This window comes from Salvelinus alpinus, chromosome 16 (assembly GCF_045679555.1).
Source record: "Salvelinus alpinus chromosome 16, SLU_Salpinus.1, whole genome shotgun sequence".
Lineage (NCBI taxonomy): Eukaryota > Metazoa > Chordata > Actinopteri > Salmoniformes > Salmonidae > Salvelinus > Salvelinus alpinus.
In genome coordinates, this window is record NC_092101.1 from 53,262,017 (window position 1) to 53,275,535 (window position 13,519).

The following is a 13,519-nucleotide window of genomic DNA, read 5'->3' on the forward strand; positions in this document are numbered from 1 at the left end:
GCTTTAACCTCCTATGTAGCCCCAGTACTGACTCCTATCCAGGGGGCTTTAACCTCCTATGTAGCCCCAGTACTGACTCCTATCCAGAGGCTGAGACCTCCTATGTAGCCCCAGTACTGACTCCTATCCAGGAGGCTTTAACCTCCTATGTAGCCCCAGTACTGACTCCTATCCAGAGGCTGAGACCTCCTATGTAGCCCCAGTACTGACTCCTATCCAGGAGGCTTTATCCTCCTATGTAGCCCCAGTACTGACTCCTATCCAGGGGGCTTTAACCTCCTATGTAGCCCCAGTACTGACTCCTATCCAGGGGGCTTTAACCTCCTATGTAGCCCCAGTACTGACTCCTATCCAGGGGTTTTAACCTCCTATGTAGCCCCAGTACTGACTCCTATCCAGTAGGCTTTAACCTCCTATGTAGCCCCAGTACTGACTCCTATCCAGGAGGGTTTAACCTCCTATGTAGCCCCAGTACTGACTCCTATCCAGGAGGGTTTAACCTCCTATGTAGCCCCAGTACTGACTCCTATCCAGGGGCTGAGACCTCCTATGTAGCCCCAGGACTGACTCCTATCCAGGGGCTTTAACCTCCTATGTAGCCCCAGTACTGACTCCTATCCAGGGGCTTTAACCTCCTATGTAGCCCCAGTACTGACTCCTATCCAGGGGCTGAGACCTCCTATGTAGCCCCAGTACTGACTCCTATCCAGGGGCTTTAACCTCCTATGTAGCCCCAGTACTGACTCCTATCCAGGGGCTTTAACCTCCTATGTAGCCCCAGTACTGACTCCTATCCAGGGGCTGAGACCTCCTATGTAGCCCCAGTACTGACTCCTATCCAGGGGCTTGGACTCAACCGTTTTCTGTCCAGCTCCCCTGTGAGCTGTGATTGGCTACCGTAGCGTTTCTTTACAAACCAACCCATGCTTCACATGACCTTTCCATGACCTTTCCATGACCTTATATGAAAGACAACACCACACTCCTCTCTTTTCAACATTAATCCAAGGGCTGTGTAAACAAAACCAAAATAAAACCTCAGACCTTGAATTCATCTTTTTAAATCTGTTGAAAAATACCAAAATAGAGTTGCCTTAATTAATTACATGTTAATGCAAATATCAAGAAATGTGCAGAGGGAAAGAAGTACAGGAGAAAAGTAATAACACGCAAAAGTAAAAGTTATAATTAATACGCAATGAGTAACGATAACTTGGCTATAGACACAGGGAACCAGTACTGATTCAATGTGCAGGGGAACAAGGTAATAACATGGTTATATACACAGGGAACCAGTACTGAGTCAATTTGCAGGGGAACAAGGTAATAACATGGTTATATACACAGGGAACCAGTACTGAGTCAATGTGCAGGGGAACAAGGTAATAACATGGTTATATACACAGGGAACCAGTACTGAGTCAATGTGCAGGGGAACAAGGTAATAACATGGTTATATACACAGGGAACCAGTACTGAGTCAATGTGCAGGGGAACAAGGTAATAACATGGTTATATACACAGGGAACCAGTACTGAGTCAATGTGCAGGGGAACAAGGTAATAACATGGTTATATACACAGGGAACCAGTACTGAGTCAATGTGCAGGGGAACAAGGTAATAACATGGTTATATACACAGGGAACCAGTACTGAGTCAATGTGCAGGGGAACAAGGTGATAACATGGTTATATACACAGGGAACCAGTACTGAGTCAATGTGCAGGGGAACAAGGTAATAACATGGCTATATACACAGGGAACCAGTACTGAGTCAATGTACAGGGGAACAAGGTAATAACATGGTTATATACATGGGGTACCAGTACTGAGTCAATGTGCAGGGGAACAAGGTAATAACATGGCTATATACACAGGGAACCAGTACTGAGTCAATGTGCAGGGGAACAATGTAATAACATGGTTATATACACAGGGAACCAGTACTGAGTCAATGTGCAGGGGAACAAGGTAATAACATGGTTATATACACAGGGAACCAGTACTGAGTCAATGTGCAGGGGCACAAGGTAATAACATGGTTATATACACAGGGAACCAGTACTGAGTCAATGTGCAGGGGAACAAGGTAATAACATGGTTATATACACAGGGAACCAGTACTGAGTCAATGTACAGGGGAACAAGGTAATAACATGGCTATATACACAGGGAACCAGTACTGAGTCAATGTGCAGGGGAACAAGGTAATACCATGGTTATATACACAGGGTACCAGTACTGAGTCACCGTGCAGGGGAACAAGGTAATACCATGGCTATATACACAGGGAACCAGTACTGAGTCAATGTGCAGGGGAACAAGGTAATATGGTAATAAAGTGACTAGGTAACAGGATAGATAACAGACAGCAGCTGCAGCTGATGAGTCAATGTACAGGGGTACGAGGTAATTGAGGTATATATGTAGATGTAACAGGATAGATAACAGACAGTAGCAGCATTGTATGTGATGAGTCAATGTGCAGGGGAACAAGGTAATTGAGGTATATATGTAGATATAACTAGGAATAAAGTGACTAGGTAACAGGATAGATAATAGACAGTAGCAGCATCGTTTACCTAATATTACTTCTCTATTGAGGAAATGAATCAACTGCCAAAGTCAAACCAGTTTGTTCTGAAAGCTTTGTGTAGAGAATTTGGAAAGGATTTGACTCTTAAGCAAACGGGAGACTGACTTCCTCAGAGCAGGTTTCTGTGGCTTTAGATGTGAGATGCATTTTTATTTTATTTGTTTAACCTTTATTTAACCAGTTAGGCCAGTTGAGAACAAGTTCTCATTTACAACTCCGACCTGGCCAAGATAAAGCAAAGCAGTGTGACACAAACAACAACACAGTTACACATGGAATAAACAAACATACAGTCAATAACACAATAGAAAAAGTCTATATACAACATGTGCAAATGAGGTAGGATAAGGGAGGTAAGGCAATAAATAGGCCATAGTGGCAAAATAATTACAATTTAGCAATTAAACACTGGAGTGATAGATGTGCAGAAGATGAATGTGCAAGTAGAGATACTGGGGTGCAAAGGAGCATTTAAAAAAATAAATAAATACAGTATGGGGATGAGGTAGTTGGATGGGCTATTTACAGATGAGCTATGTACAGGTACAGTGATCTGTGAGCTGCTCTGACAGCTGGTGCTTAAAGCTAGTGAGGGAGATATGAGTCTCCAGCTTCAGTGATTTTTGCAGTTCGTTCCATTCATTGGCAGCAGAGAACTGGAAGGAAATGCGGCCAAAGGAAGAATTGGCTTTGGGGATGACCAGTGAAATATACCTGCTGGAGCGCTTACGACGGGTGGGTGCTGCTATGGTGACCAGTGAACTGAGATACGGCGGGCCTTTACCTAGCAAAGACTTATAGATGACCTGGAGCCAGTGGGTTTGGCGACGAATATGAAGCGAGGGCCAGCCAACGAGAGAGTGGCTTTACGGAAGAGTGGCCAGAAAAAAGCCATTGCTTAAAGAAGAAAATAAGCTAACACGTTTGGTGTTCGCCAGGAGGCATGTGGGAGACTCCCCAAACATATAGAAGAAGGTACTCTGGTCAGATGAGACTAAAATTGAGCTTTTTGGCCATCAAGGAAAATGTTATGTCTGGCGCAAACCCAACACCTCTCACAACCCCGAGAACATCAAGCATGGTGGTGGCAGCATCATGCTGTGGGGATGTTTTTCATCGGCAGGGACTGGGCAACTGGTCAGAATTGAAGGAATGATGGATGGCGCTAAATACAGGGAAAGTCTTGAGGGAAACCTGTTTCAGTCTTCCAGAGATTTGAGACTGGGATGGAGGTTCACCTTCCAGCAGGACAATGACCCTAAGCATACTGCTAAAGCAACACTTGAGTGGTTTAAGGGGAAACATTTAAATGCCTTGGAATAGCCTAGTCAAAGCCCAGAACTCAATCCAATAGAGAATCTGTGGTATGACTTAAAGATTGCTGTACACCAGCGGAACCCATCGATCTTGAAGGAGCTGGAGCAGTTTTGCCTTAAAGAATGGACAAAAATCCCAGTGACTAGATGTGCAAGCTTATAGAGATATTCCCCAAGAGACTTGCAGCTGTAATTGCTACAAAATGTGGCTCTACAAAGTATTGACTTTGAATAGTTATGCAGGCTCAAGTTTTTAGTTTTTTTGTCTTATTTCTTATTTGTTTCACAATAAAACATATTTTGTATCTTCAAACAACATCGAAATAGGAAAAATGCCAAGGGGGGTGAAGACTTTCGCAAGCCACTGTACATAGGACATGTTTCGATCAGGGCCTTCCAATCCACCTGGACATGTTTAGATCAGGGCCTATACATATTAGGACGAGCAATGTCAGAGTCCGGAGTATAAATCTACACTATGTAAGGCCTACAGCTAATCATTGAGACAAAATATTAAAGTATGGTATCTGTAAGGAGGGATTTTGTTGTATATTTTAAAGTTAGAGGCATTTACACAGGGATAAAATAAAGAATCGTTCAGTCAGCATGGATAGGTGTGTGAACTAAAGAATCGTTCAGTCAGCATAGATAGGTGTGTGAACTAAAGAATCGTTCAGTCAGCATAGATAGGTGTGTGAACTAAAGAGTCGTTCAGTCAGCATAGATAGGTGTGTGAACTAAAGAATCGTTCAGTCAGCATAGATAGGTGTGTGAACTAAAGAGTTGTTCAGTCAGCATAGATAGGTGTGTGAACTAAAGAGTCGTTCAGTCAGCATAGATAGGTGTGTGAACTAAAGAATCGTTCAGTCAGCATAGATAGGTGTGTGAACTAAAGAATCGTTCAGTCAGCATAGATAGGTGTGTGAACTAAAGAGTCGTTCAGTCAGCATAGATAGGTGTGTGAACTAAAGAGTCGTTCAGTCAGCATAGATAGGTGTGTGAACTAAAGAATCGTTCAGTCAGCATAGATAGGTGTGTGAACTAAAGAATCGTTCAGTCAGCATAGATAGGTGTGTGAACTAAAGAGTCGTTCAGTCAGCATAGATAGGTGTGTGAACTAAAGAATCGTTCAGTCAGCATAGATAGGTGTGTGAACTAAAGAATCGTTCAGTCAGCATAGATAGGTGTGTGAACTAAAGAATCGTTCAGTCAGCATAGATAGGTGTGTGAACTAAAGAATCGTTCAGTCAGCATAGATAGGTGTGTGAACTAAAGAATCGTTCAGTCAGCATAGATAGGTGTGTGAACTAAAGAATCGTTCAGTCAGCATAGATAGGTGTGTGAACTAAAGAATCGTTCAGTCAGCATAGATAGGTGTGTGAACTAAAGAATCGTTCAGTCAGCATAGATAGGTGTGTGAACTAAAGAGTCGTTCAGTCAGCATAGATAGGTGTGTGAACTAAAGAATCGTTCAGTCAGCATAGATAGGTGTGTGAACTAAAGAATCGTTCAGTCAGCATAGATAGGTGTGTGAACTAAAGAATCGTTCAGTCAGCATAGATAGGTGTGTGAACTAAAGAATCGTTCAGTCAGCATAGATAGGTGTGTGAACTAAAGAGTCGTTCAGTCAGCATAGATAGGTGTGTGAACTAAAGAATCGTTCAGTCAGCATAGATAGGTGTGTGAACTAAAGAGTCGTTCAGTCAGCATAGATAGGTGTGTGAACTAAAGAGTCGTTCAGTCAGCATAGATAGGTGTGTGAACTAAAGAGTCGTTCAGTCAGCATAGATAGGTGTGTGAACTAAAGAATCGTTCAGTCAGCATAGATAGGTGTGTGAACTAAAGAGTCGTTCAGTCAGCATAGATAGGTGTGTGAACTAAAGAATCGTTCAGTCAGCATAGATAGGTGTGTGAACTAAAGAATCGTTCAGTCAGCATAGATAGGTGTGTGAACTAAAGAGTCGTTCAGTCAGCATAGATAGGTGTGTGAACTAAAAGAATCACATGCAACTTCAAATACAGGTCGTAGAAGTTAAGACGTAATCAGATATCTGTCTTCGACAACGCAGATTTCCTCAGAGGATTGATTACATAGAAGTTAACAAGCCAGCGAGGCAAGGTGAAATATCCCCAAAACAGAAGCTCGATAAAGAAGAATAACATAGTTGCAGAAGGTAGCTATAGCGGTCAGTCCCGTCAAGGTCCTGACGTCAGCGTTAGCTATCCTGCTACGGAGCGTTTTGATGTCGGGATGCACGCGCATCACTCGAACGTGACGTTTGATAGCCAACAGAAAATGTCTCAGTAACGGCATTCAGCTTCCTGTTTAACGTAAATTACTAAGGGTCCTATTTTCTTTTTTCAACCAATGGCGGTTGTACACGGAGGTTTCTGGAACCGTAGCCCTCCTCTGTATCGGCATGCCCAATGGCACCCTATTATCTATCTAGTGCACTACTTTTGACCAGAGCACTATTCCCTATCTAGTGCCCTGCTTTTGACCAGGGCCTAGTGTGCCATTTGGGACAAAGCCTGCGAATGTGGTTCTTTATCTTCCAGTAAGGGGCCCTTCAGGAAGCCTCGCTGAGTCTGTCTCTCGCTGCTACGGTTTCCTGGGCCTTTGTGGTTCACACTTCTGCTAATGGTTAAACTAACAGTCATGTTACTGGGTAATTAACACAGTCAAACCAGAACTCAGACTTTTCCTTTTGAAACATATTACCTCAAACAGACTGCCTTCAGACTGCCCTCAGACTGCCTTCAGACTGTCTCAGACTGCCTTGCATAATATCTATATTTTGACTCTGACCACACGGTAACAGGAATTCCCCCAGATACGTACGCACGCGTACACACACACACACACACACACACACACACACACACACACACACACACACACACACACACCCACACCATGATAGTGGTACTGTGCTTGGTCTGTGGCTGCATTCTGAATTATCTCTCTCCTTCAGTCAAATGTTATTCCCTCTACGGTGTCTTATCTCCTTCAGTGACGTAGTAGTCCTTTCATCCCAATTACTGTATCTCTGTAAGCAAAGTACCATTTATAGCCTTGGATTATACTCTCTTTGACCCATCTCCACCCCATTGCAGTCACGTTCAAGGTCAAATACATATTTAAAACTGTTCAGTATCACAGAGCCACCCCTCTCTCAGCTGAAATCACATTTCTCTAAGATTGGAGAGGGTATGGCCTGGAGTTGAATCATGTTTAATAAACCGCTACATTACAGGGTGTAAACACCGCTCTACAGCCGCTACATTACAGGGTATAAACACCGCTCTACAGCCACTACATTACAGGGTGTAAAAACCGCTCTACAGCCACTACATTACAGGGTATAAACACCGCTCTACAGCCACTACATTACAGGGTATAAACACCGCTCTACAGCCACTACATTACAGGGTATAAACACCGCTCTACAGCCACTACATTACAGGGTATAAACACCGCTCTACAGCCACTACATTACAGGGTGTAAACACCGCTCTACAGCCACTACATTACAGGGTATAAACACCGCTCTACAGCCACTACATTACAGGGTGTAAACACCGCTCTACAGCCGCTACATTACAGGGTATAAACACCGCTCTACAGCCACTACATTACAGGGTATAAACACCTCTCTACAGCTACTACATTACAGGGTATAAACACGGCTCTACAGCCACTACATTACAGGGTATAAACACCGCTCTACAGCCACTACATTACAGGGTATAAACACCGCTCTACAGCCACTACATTACAGGGTATAAACACCGCTCTACAGCCACTACATTACAGGGTATAAACACCGCTCTACAGCCGCTACATTACAGGGTATAAACACCGCTCTACAGCCACTGCATTACAGGGTATAAACACCGCTCTACAGCCACTACATTACAGGGTATAAACACGGCTCTACAGCCACTACATTACAGGGTATAAACACCGCTCTACAGCCACTACATTACAGGGTATAAACACCGCTCTACAGCCGCTACATTACAGGGTATAAACACCGCTCTACAGCCGCTACAATACGGGGTATAAACACCGCTCTACAGCCACTACATTACAGGGTATAAACACCTCTCTACAGCTACTACATTACAGGGTATAAACACGGCTCTACAGCCACTACATTACAGGGTATAAACACCGCTCTACAGCCACTACATTACAGGGTATAAACACGGCTCTACAGCCACTACATTACAGGGTATAAACACCGCTCTACAGCCACTACATTACAGGGTATAAACACCGCTCTACAGCCGCTACATTACAGGGTATAAACACCGCTCTACAGCCGCTACATTACAGGGTATAAACACCGCTCTACAGCCACTACATTACAGGGTATAAACACCGCTCTACAGCCACTACATTACAGGGTGTAAACACCGCTCTACAGCCACTACATTACAGGGTATAAACACTGCTCTACAGCCACTACATTACGGGGTATAAACACCGCTCTACAGCCACTACATTACAGGGTGTAAACACCGCTCTACAGCCACTACATTACAGGGTATAAACACCGCTCTACAGCCACTACATTACAGGGTGTAAACACCGCTCTACAGCCACTACATTACAGGGTATAAACACCGCTCTACAGCCACTACATTACAGGGTATAAACACCGCTATACAGCTACTACATTACAGGGTGTAAACACCGCTCTACAGCCACTACATTACAGGGTATAAACACCGCTCTACAGCCACTACATTACAGGGTATAAACACGGCTCTGCAGCCACTACATTACAGGGTATAAACACCGCTCTACAGCCACTACATTACAGGGTATAAACACCGCTCTACAGCCGCTACATTACAGGGTATAAACACCGCTCTACAGCCACTACATTACAGGGTATAAACACGGCTCTACAGCCACTACATTACAGGGTATAAACACCGCTCTACAGCCACTACATTACAGGGTATAAACACCGCTCTACAGCCACTACATTACAGGGTATAAACACCGCTCTACAGCCACTACATTACAGGGTATAAACACCGCTCTACAGCCACTACATTACAGGGTGTAAACACCGCTCTACAGCCACTACATTACAGGGTATAAACACCGCTCTACAGCCACTACATTACGGGGTATAAACACCGCTCTACAGCCACTACATTACAGGGTGTAAACACCGCTCTACAGCCACTACATTACAGGGTATAAACACCGCTCTACAGCCGCTACATTACAGGGTGTAAACACCGCTCTACAGCCACTACATTACAGGGTATAAACACCGCTCTACAGCCACTACATTACAGGGTATAAACACCGCTATACAGCTACTACATTACAGGGTGTAAACACCGCTCTACAGCCGCTACATTACAGGGTGTAAACACCGCTCTACAGCCACTACATTACAGGGTATAAACACCGCTCTACAGCCACTACATTACAGGGTGTAAACACCGCTCTACAGCCACTACATTACAGGGTATAAACACCGCTCTACAGCCACTACATTACGGGGTATAAACACCGCTCTACAGCCACTACATTACAGGGTGTAAACACCGCTCTACAGCCACTACATTACAGGGTATAAACACCGCTCTACAGCCACTACATTACAGGGTGTAAACACCGCTCTACAGCCACTACATTACAGGGTATAAACACCGCTCTACAGCCACTACATTACAGGGTATAAACACCGCTATACAGCTACTACATTACAGGGTGTAAACACCGCTCTACAGCCACTACATTACAGGGTATAAACACCGCTATACAGCTACTACATTACAGGGTGTAAACACCGCTCTACAGCCACTACATTACAGGGTATAAACACCGCTCTACAGCCACTACATTACAGGGTGTAAACACCGCTCTACAGCCACTACACTACAGGGTATAAACACCGCTCTACAGCCACTACATTACAGGGTGTAAACACCGCTCTACAGCCACTACACTACAGGGTATAAACACCGCTCTACAGCCACTACATTACAGGGTGTAAACACCGCTCTACAGCCACTACATTACAGGGTATAAACACCGCTCTACAGCCACTACATTACAGGGTATAAACACCACTATACAGCTACTACATTACAGGGTGTAAACACCGCTCTACAGCCACTACATTACAGGGTATAAACACCGCTCTACAGCCACTACATTACAGGGTATAAACACGGCTCTGCAGCCACTACATTACAGGGTGTAAACACCGCTCTACAGCCACTACATTACAGGGTATAAACACCGCTCTACAGCCACTACATTACAGGGTGTAAACACCGCTCTACAGCTACTACATTACAGGGTGTAAACACCGCTCTACAGCCACTACATTACAGGGTATAAACACCGCTCTACAGCCACTACATTACAGGGTATAAACACCGCTCTACAGCCACTACATTACAGGGTGTAAACACGGCTCTGCAGCCACTACATTACAGGGTATAAACACCGCTCTACAGCCACTACATTACAGGGTATAAACACCGCTCTACAGCCGCTACATTACAGGGTATAAACACCGCTCTACAGCCACTACATTACAGGGTGTAAACACCGCTCTACAGCCACTACATTACAGGGTATAAACACCGCTCTACAGCCACTACATTACAGGGTATAAACACGGCTCTGCAGCCACTACATTACAGGGTGTAAACACCGCTCTACAGCCGCTACATTACAGGGTATAAACACCGCTCTACAGCCACTACATTACAGGGTATAAACACCACTATACAGCTACTACATTACAGGGTGTAAACACCGCTCTACAGCCACTACATTACAGGGTATAAACACCGCTCTACAGCCACTACATTACAGGGTATAAACACGGCTCTGCAGCCACTACATTACAGGGTGTAAACACCGCTCTACAGCCACTACATTACAGGGTATAAACACCGCTCTACAGCCACTACATTACAGGGTGTAAACACCGCTCTACAGCTACTACATTACAGGGTGTAAACACCGCTCTACAGCCACTACATTACAGGGTATAAACACCGCTCTACAGCCACTACATTACAGGGTATAAACACCGCTCTACAGCCACTACATTACAGGGTGTAAACACGGCTCTGCAGCCACTACATTACAGGGTATAAACACCGCTCTACAGCCACTACATTACAGGGTATAAACACCGCTCTACAGCCGCTACATTACAGGGTATAAACACCGCTCTACAGCCACTACATTACAGGGTGTAAACACCGCTCTACAGCCACTACATTACAGGGTATAAACACCGCTCTACAGCCACTACATTACAGGGTATAAACACGGCTCTACAGCCACTACATTACAGGGTATAAACACCGCTCTACAGCCACTACATTACAGGGTATAAACACCGCTCTACAGCCACTACATTACAGGGTATAAACACCACTCTACAGCCGCTACATTACAGGGTGTAAACACCGCTCTACAGCCACTACATTACAGGGTATAAACACCGCTCTACAGCCACTACATTACAGGGTATAAACACCGCTCTACAGCCACTACATTACAGGGTATAAACACCGCTCTACAGCCACTACATTACAGGGTATAAACACCGCTCTACAGCCGCTACATTACAGGGTATAAACACCGCTCTACAGCCACTACATTACAGGGTATAAACACCGCTCTACAGCCGCTACATTACAGGGTATAAACACCGCTCTACAGCCACTACATTACAGGGTATAAACACCGCTCTACAGCCACTACATTACAGGGTATAAACACCGCTCTACAGCCGCTACATTACAGGGTATAAACACCGCTCTACAGCCACTACATTACAGGGTATAAACACTGCTCTACAGCCACTACATTACAGGGTATAAACACCGCTCTACAGCCACTACATTACAGGGTATAAACACCGCTCTACAGCCACTACATTACAGGGTATAAACACCGCTCTACAGCCACTACATTACAGGGTATAAACACCGCTCTACAGCCGCTACATTACAGGGTATAAACACCGCTCTACAGCCACTACATTACAGGGTATAAACACCGCTCTACAGCCACTACATTACAGGGTATAAACACCGCTCTACAGCTACATGGTGGTGCTGTTTGGTTTTGGTGAGAGCCTGTTGTGGTGGTGATGTTAGTGTCATGGGTCACACCTTGTATGCCCTGTTCTGTATGTAATTCATTGTTAGATGTGTTTGCCATTTCAGCATATTTTATCCACAGTTGTAACGACTTTCTTCCTGGGATGAAGGATAGGACCAAAACGCAGTGTTCAACATAATTTAATAAAGAGTAAGAACGTGAACACTACAAGCTACAAAACAATAAATGTGAAAACCGAAAACAGTCCTATCTGGTGCAGAACACAAAGACAGAAAACAATCACCCGCAAACCAACAGTGCAAACAGGCTACCTTAATATGGTTCCCAATCAGAGACAATGACAAACACCTGCCTCTGATTTGAGAACCATATTAGGCCAAACAACAAAACCAACATAGAAACACAAAACATAGACTACACCCACCCAGCTCACGTCCTGACCAACTAAACAAAGACTAAACCAAGGAAATAAGGTCAGGAACGTGACAACAGTGACTAACGGTCGTGCAGACATACATGCTCATATTGATGACTCACAGGTCCACACGTGTAGACTCGTAATTTCCTCATCATTTAGACCATCTCTGATTGGAGAATCAACCTGGGAACACAACCAATCATGTTTATGGCTGTTAAACATTTATCCTTTGATAATCCTTCATAGTCATCATGTTAAGATCCATATGCATTTTTATTTTTTATTTTTTATAATTTGTTATTCAATCTTTATTTAACCAGGAACGTATCTCCAACTCATGTAAATGTAGTTAAGAGCATCATTATCTCTTGATTGTTTGTTCCTCAACCAACAAGGCATATTTATAGTGCAAAGAATGTGTCCCAAACGGTACCCTGTTCCCTATATAGTGCACTACTTTCGACCAGAGTCAATGGGCCCTGTAGTGCACTACTTAGTGAATAGGGTGCCATTTCAGATACAGCCAATCAGATGGAACATTGAAAACAGGAAGTAGATCTTACAGTTGATAACAACAGAAAAGTAAGAAAGCACCTGGTTTTCATTCAATGGGTGTTTGTACCCTGATATAATGTACAATATGAATACATTGAGTCTGAAGTACAAATGCCAACCTATTCCCTATATAGTGCACTACTTTTGAGTGGCCGTGGTCAACTGTAGTGCACTATACAGGGAGTAGGGTGGGATTTGGGATGCAGGTTAGATGGAATACTGTCAGTATTTTTGATAAAATTTTTGATAAAATTTCTAATTTTAGTGCTTGGAGTCATTGAGTTCATACATTGGGGAATGTAACATTCTTTGAAGGATGCTAAAACAAATCCAAGGACATCATTTGAATATATTTATACATTTATTTTTTTCATTTTACCCTTATTTTACCCAGCAAGTTGACTGGAAACACACATTCTCATTTACAGGAACGACCTGGGGAATAGCTACTTAGATATAGTTGTTTACATTTTGTTAGGCATAAGGCTATTTGATTATCATTGTA

At 43.8% G+C, this 13,519-nt stretch overlaps 1 protein-coding gene across 1 annotated transcript in view; it reads left to right on the forward strand.

Moving 5' to 3' along the window:
• Positions 1-13,519, forward strand: part of LOC139541684 (lipoma-preferred partner homolog) — a 513,132-nt gene that overhangs the window by 166,171 nt on the left and 333,442 nt on the right. The gene's annotated exons all lie outside the window — the stretch shown is intronic.